Genomic DNA, 6160 nt, shown 5'->3' with positions numbered 1-6160 from the left:
AATGAAATCTGTTTACATCACTGTACTACTTAAGTTCATTGTGTGTTTTGGTTTATGATGGTACATTTCAAATCATTATGATAGGGTGACTGAACAAGGTGGAAGCTTCTGATTCTATCAAAATCAATGAAACAACATCACCAGTAATACCTAAATACTTACAGGCTTCTTCTAAAATTACCTTGGTGGCGCAGGAGTAGCTATGGTGTTTGTCCTTTCTGCTTGTCCTGTGATAACGTAAATTGAAAATAGCATAGGAAATGCTGGTACTGTGGAAAAAGTTGGCCTACTGGGAACTGGAGCAATAACTAGTGTGAGAAGGAGCCGTATTGTAGGTTCCTACCTCTTAACCTGGGGCATACACACTATGCACTAGCACCCATGATGCTGAGATAACATCAGAAGAGATGCCTTGAAGCTGCATTAGATATTTCTTTAAAAGAAAGACAATGCAGTGACTTCTGTATTTGCCATATATTGAGATCCTAATGGAACTGAGTACTCTGAAGTACCTTGCAAAGAAAGTTTGGCAACTATCTTCCTCCTAACAAGCTGTTGCTCATACATTTGGCATGATGTCTGGACTCCTGATCATATGGTGTGCTACATGTATCAGCTCTGTGTACATAGGGATGCCTTTCAGACACTGAACACATGTGAGTAATGTTTATTTGAAAATATAATTACTTTCCACCATCAGTCCCTGTCCTGAATTTATTTGTGGATCAATCACAACCTTTTGAGATCTCAGCTTTCAAACTAATTGCAACAATGATCCCGTGGGGATGAGGGTTAAGCTCTCAGAAGAGAATAAAATCCAGCTTAAAGCTGAAGAAATGGCAAAGTTAAGAAGCATCACTAGGAAAATTTGCACTGAAGTCAGTAGTCACTTGTAGGCCTTTGAAATTTGAGACTTAAATTATTTTTTCGTAGGAAATCTTCTGCCTAATTACTTATTTCATCCTGAAGGTGACTCATATAAAAATGTAAAACTTATTTTAATATAAAGGTGTAACTTTTGGGTTACTTTGGTGTACTTTTATAGCATTTGTATTGAAATAAGACTGTATTTAAGCCATTGAATGCAGGAGAAGAGCTGGATCTGCCAGCTCTGTTTGCACTGTTAAGAAACATGAATGTTTGCTGCTCATTAAAAAGTGAAATGCCTCCTGGTCACTTTGGATGTGCTCTTATCACTTTAGAATCTGATTGTTTTTGTTTAGGATAGTTGAAAAGGTTCTCCCAGGGTGCTTTTCAGGAACAGCCTAAGTACATTAGCAGAAATGACCAGACATACTCAAGGATGCAAAAACCCATACCCATGGCCATCACGGGATATCTGCAGCAGTGCCAAGTCTGGTTGTTGTCATGTAAACTTAAAATAACTAAAGGTTAAAGGTTGCTGAACTGTACCTGGGACAGTAAATTCTTAATGAGCATAATCTTTTCAGGGAAGGTGAAGATGTCTTGCTGCTTTAGCTTTTAAGGGTTTTTTTTTTAATTACATGCTGGAACATTTTCTTCAATGATCTGTATTTTATTAGTTCAAGCAAACTGTGTGATCAAAAGGAAACATCCCCCTCCCCTATACTTTTTCATTTGCACTTCTCTTGGGTGAGATACTCTGCCTTGTATAGCAAAACTTTAGAAAACTGTGTGTATATACTGTAAATGTTGAGCATTCAGTACTGTAAATGTGTATTCAAAATGTTTTAGTTGACCATTTTGTAGAGCCGGGATGGGGAAAATAAAGCCCTGATCAAAACCTTGATATCCTGTCTTTGCTCATGACTTCTTCTTTTTGCAGATGAGTTTTACTGTGTGTTTCCTCAATTCCTCATGTTCTTTCTATAAGAACATCAGTTTAATTCCCCTAAAAGGAAAAAAAATGCTCTAAGTAGTAAACAGATTACTATCTTTTATTGCTCTTGACAGGAATACATAGATGTTTCAAAAAAGGAAAAAAGCAGCTAGATTAATCCATACATAAATTTTAAAAAAGCTTCTTTAATCATCTAATGCTAAACAGCCAAGACTTTTATATGATAAAATAAGGTAGCTGGGAGTCATTGTGCTACTGTGCTGTTAAGGAAATACTAAGGTTTGCTTTTAAATGGTCAATATTGTTAGATATTTGGGGTTAATCCTAGAAATTAATAAATGCTAGGATTTTGGGTTCTTTGTGATGTGAAAGAATATAAGCTGCACGGGGATTCCTGGGCTGCCTTACGCAAGCCAGTCTGGCTGGCTGGGGGGCAGAGAAGAGCTGTTAGCATTGCAATAGAGCCATTGAGGGTCATCAACAACTCCTTGTCCCAGGTGTGACCAGAGACTAGAGATTGGGAAGGTTGCCAGGGTAGCTTCTGGGAAGAAGAAAGGCTGAGATCCATCTTGGAAAGGGTGAAGGAAGGACTGCCTGCACTGCTGTGGACCATGCTGTGTAAGAACTGGACCCCCTCCATGCACTTGGAAGGTGTAAATAGGCAAACAAACCCTATTTCTTCAAGCACGGCAGCCTCCACCGTGTCTTCTATTATCCAAAGGGACACAGACCCTGTGTGGGCACCTGAGATCCAATGCACTCTTGCCAAGGCTTGGCAAGAAAGAGGACGGAAGCCAGGCTTTTGACGATAGAAGAGGTGGGCTTAAAATGACCACTTGGCAAGTTGTTGCCATTGTTGCTGCTTTCCCACGGCACTTCATCTTCTAGTTTTGCCATAGGTAAAGGACAACACCTCCAGGAGGGTGGACCAAATTCCTAATTCTTAACCAACACTATTTTGTGGCAGTTTGGTGCTGCGTACCAGTGGTATCTTGAGTGGGCACTAGGATACCACCAAGTGGGATGTTCTGAAGCTATTCCTATTATTCCCAAGGTGGGAACTGGCACACTAAAAATCTGGAAGCACCTGCTGAAGGACACGCCTGCCAAAGGCAGTCTCCAAGCACACATGTAAGTCTAGCTTTTAATGCTTCATCAAACAACTTGAATTGTTCCAAGTTGCTGTCTGGCACATGTCTTGAAGAGATGTATTCTTGAGAGTGCAGCATCCCAAGTCAATTGCTAGATCTGTTGCATGGAAGGTTACTGTGATGCCTGGAGTGTTGGTATGACTTAGCAGGCATCTGTGTTCAACATCCCAGCAGTTAGTGTTGGCCACTCAGCACCAGAATGAGAGAGAGGCCCTGAGTCTGAAGATCCTGAAACCAAGGCAGAGTACCGGTACATTTTGGAAAACTTATGCCTCCTTGGCCAGAAAAGAGCCATAAACATGATGGTTGCCCTCTCCTAATACACTGTCTTGAACACTCAAGGAGGCAAAAGAATGGAAGGGAAAGCATATAGCAAGCCCAGAGGCAATGTCAAATCGAGTCCGTGCAACCCACAAGCTATGAAAACCTGGTATAACACCACCTGAGTTGGTGGTTGACATCAGACATGAGTAAGTCTATGTGTAGTTTCCTGAATTGACATAGAATTTTCCTGATGACTGCGTTGCTGAGCTGCCATTTCCCTGGGCATCAGGGTCTGTCAACTCAGTCAGTCTGCATCAGTGTAGACTCTGTATACGTGCTCTGCTATCAGAGCCAAGATTCTTCTTCACCCAGGATAACAGAAATGTTGCCTCAGTTGGATGGATTTGTGGTCAAGAGGCGGCTTTACAATTTACCCTCCCTGTTACGTGTGTGAGCAGAACTAAAAAACTTAAACAATCAATTAGCAGAGTTTTAAAACAATTCCTTGCAGCATTCAACTTTTGGGACTAGCCTCTTTATAAATTGATCCAGGCTGTGGTGGCAGACTGGATCATTCCCTTTCCCTCTTAATTAAAAGAACCATGCAACAGACTGTAGATTTAGCATTAAAAGTAGTGTTTACTTACATAAGGTCTTGCACTTGATTCAGCAATAGCAGTAATGAAAAACAAGACAGACATTTCTACTTCTAATTACAAAGCACATAGTTGAGTTCAAAATGGAGTCTCTGAGCAGAGATCAGGTGACTGTCTCAGAAGCATGGTGAAGAAGAAAAGCTGAGTTCAGAGGCAGAAGGCAGCAGAAAGGATTAAAGTTAAACCCTTGTGTCCTTTTCATAGATTCATGGAGTTGGAATGGACCAAGGGCCATCTAGTCCAACCCCATACAATGCAGGAATCTCAACTAAAGCATCCATGAAAGATGGCCAACCATTTTCCTGCCAGAGAACTGAAGGAAATGATGTCACAGAGCTGTCTCTCTAGTAATCTGCAACTCTTAATCTTTTGACTGTAAATTCTCACAGCCTCCACCTGAAGACTAATGTATGTATGAATGTGTGACCATGCTGTGATATTTATGTTATTCCCAGTGCTTCTTCCCCCTAAAAAATGTTTAGGAGTACTCTAAATTTCCTACTCATATTGAAATACTGCCCCTCAATGAGGCCAAACTTAAGATTCACAAAATGTTTAGGGGTATGCGTACCCCCAGAAAAAAAACACTGGTTCTTCATTTTCCCTTCTGAAAAGCACCACAAACTTGTTTCTTTAGTTGACATGTGTCCTTTTGTAGCAGCGGAACCACACTAAAGTATAAAATCCATTTGTATTAAAAAGCAAGGACAAAGGCCTGCCATGATTCATGCTACCACATGAAATACAAGCTTCCTAAAATGTCAATTTTTATTTAAAATAAAGTGCACCTAGCCAGAATAGAAGCAGCATTTCAATGCATCTTCTTGCCTGACGCCATGAGTGCCATTCTGATTAATTTAAATTGACATGAGAGTCAGCTTTTCCCCCTAATGCAGAACTTGGAGAATTGCCTGGGGATAATTTTTTTTTTTGCATACACTTGACTTAGTTGTTGAAAGCTGTACATTTACATATATATATATTTCTCCCAAAAGAGATATACACAGAGTAATTTGGTGGTAAATAGCAAGTATTTATTTGAAATGAAAACAAAACAAAAAGTACCTGAACTATTGCATTTAATCATGTATTGTAATTGTGTTACTCTACCTTTTTGCATTGGAGACAAATATACAATAAACATTCAAATATCACAGATTGCACACTAGATAGTAATTCTTCTGGCCTTTTACATATCCACCAAAAAAACCCAGAAATTGGAGTCTGCAATATAGTACAAAATTCCACCCCTCCAGTCGTAGCCAGTTATCTTCAATTTACTCCGGTTGCTGTACAAATAAATGGCCATTTACCTAGAGTTTACAAATTAATAACAGGACAAAAATATACATTGTACTGACACAAAAAGTCAGTTGTGTTAAGTCATGCAACAAGTAACCAAACTTGCTGAAATTAAAAATATTTTCTAAAAACAGTTTTAACTGCATAAATATTTTTTATACACAGTTCACTTACCAAAACAAAAAGGAGTCTTAAATGATACAAAAAAAAAGTTTCTACTGATTTTTTACACAAGAAAGTGCAAAATAATGTCTCTAAGGTGTTTTTGCTATTGGAGTGATGGATGAAGGGGGTGGAATTAGCCACTCTCCACTTCCTATGCGTGAACACTACAATCGCACATTACAAACAAAGGTAGAGCACATGAATGCATTAAAATGAGGATCACATCAAAGAATGAGGCAGGAGGAGAGAGGGGAGCTATGGGACAGTGCAATAAGCTAGTGGTTCTGCTCTGCTCAATGAAATCAAATGCAAAACCACAAATTTGGGGAGACAGAGCTATTCAGTCCAGAACGCTCTGATAAGTCTATGGAACTATGCTAGACACTGTTTAGTTATTACAACAGCAGCAGCTGCGGGGGTACTCTCAGGGCTCAACTGGGCCAAGAATCCAGCCATTCACTCCAGTGGAGCTTGTGTAGGACTTCCATGTCAGGGGCCACTAGAATGAATGGAGGTTATGCAGTGCCTGTTTCGCGGTGCAGCTGAGCCCCCATTTTCCCTTTTCACACAAACAGAATACACAAACCTCTTCTATCCATCATCTGGCTACACAAATGAGTTCTGAAAAAAAAAAACTCATCCCAAAGTGGGCAGCTGAGAAGTTCAGCCCACAGAACTTTAAATACACCGATTACGCAATTTCGACACAATCAGCCACACAGAAGAAAAAGATCACCTTCCATCTGAGGAGTTGCAAATGTAAAAAGTGTAGAATAACACTGGTACAACATGTCTATGTA

The sequence above is a fragment of the Lacerta agilis genome, chromosome 9, assembly GCF_009819535.1.
Source record: "Lacerta agilis isolate rLacAgi1 chromosome 9, rLacAgi1.pri, whole genome shotgun sequence".
Lineage (NCBI taxonomy): Eukaryota > Metazoa > Chordata > Lepidosauria > Squamata > Lacertidae > Lacerta > Lacerta agilis.
Note: the sequence above shows the minus strand (reverse complement) of the source record.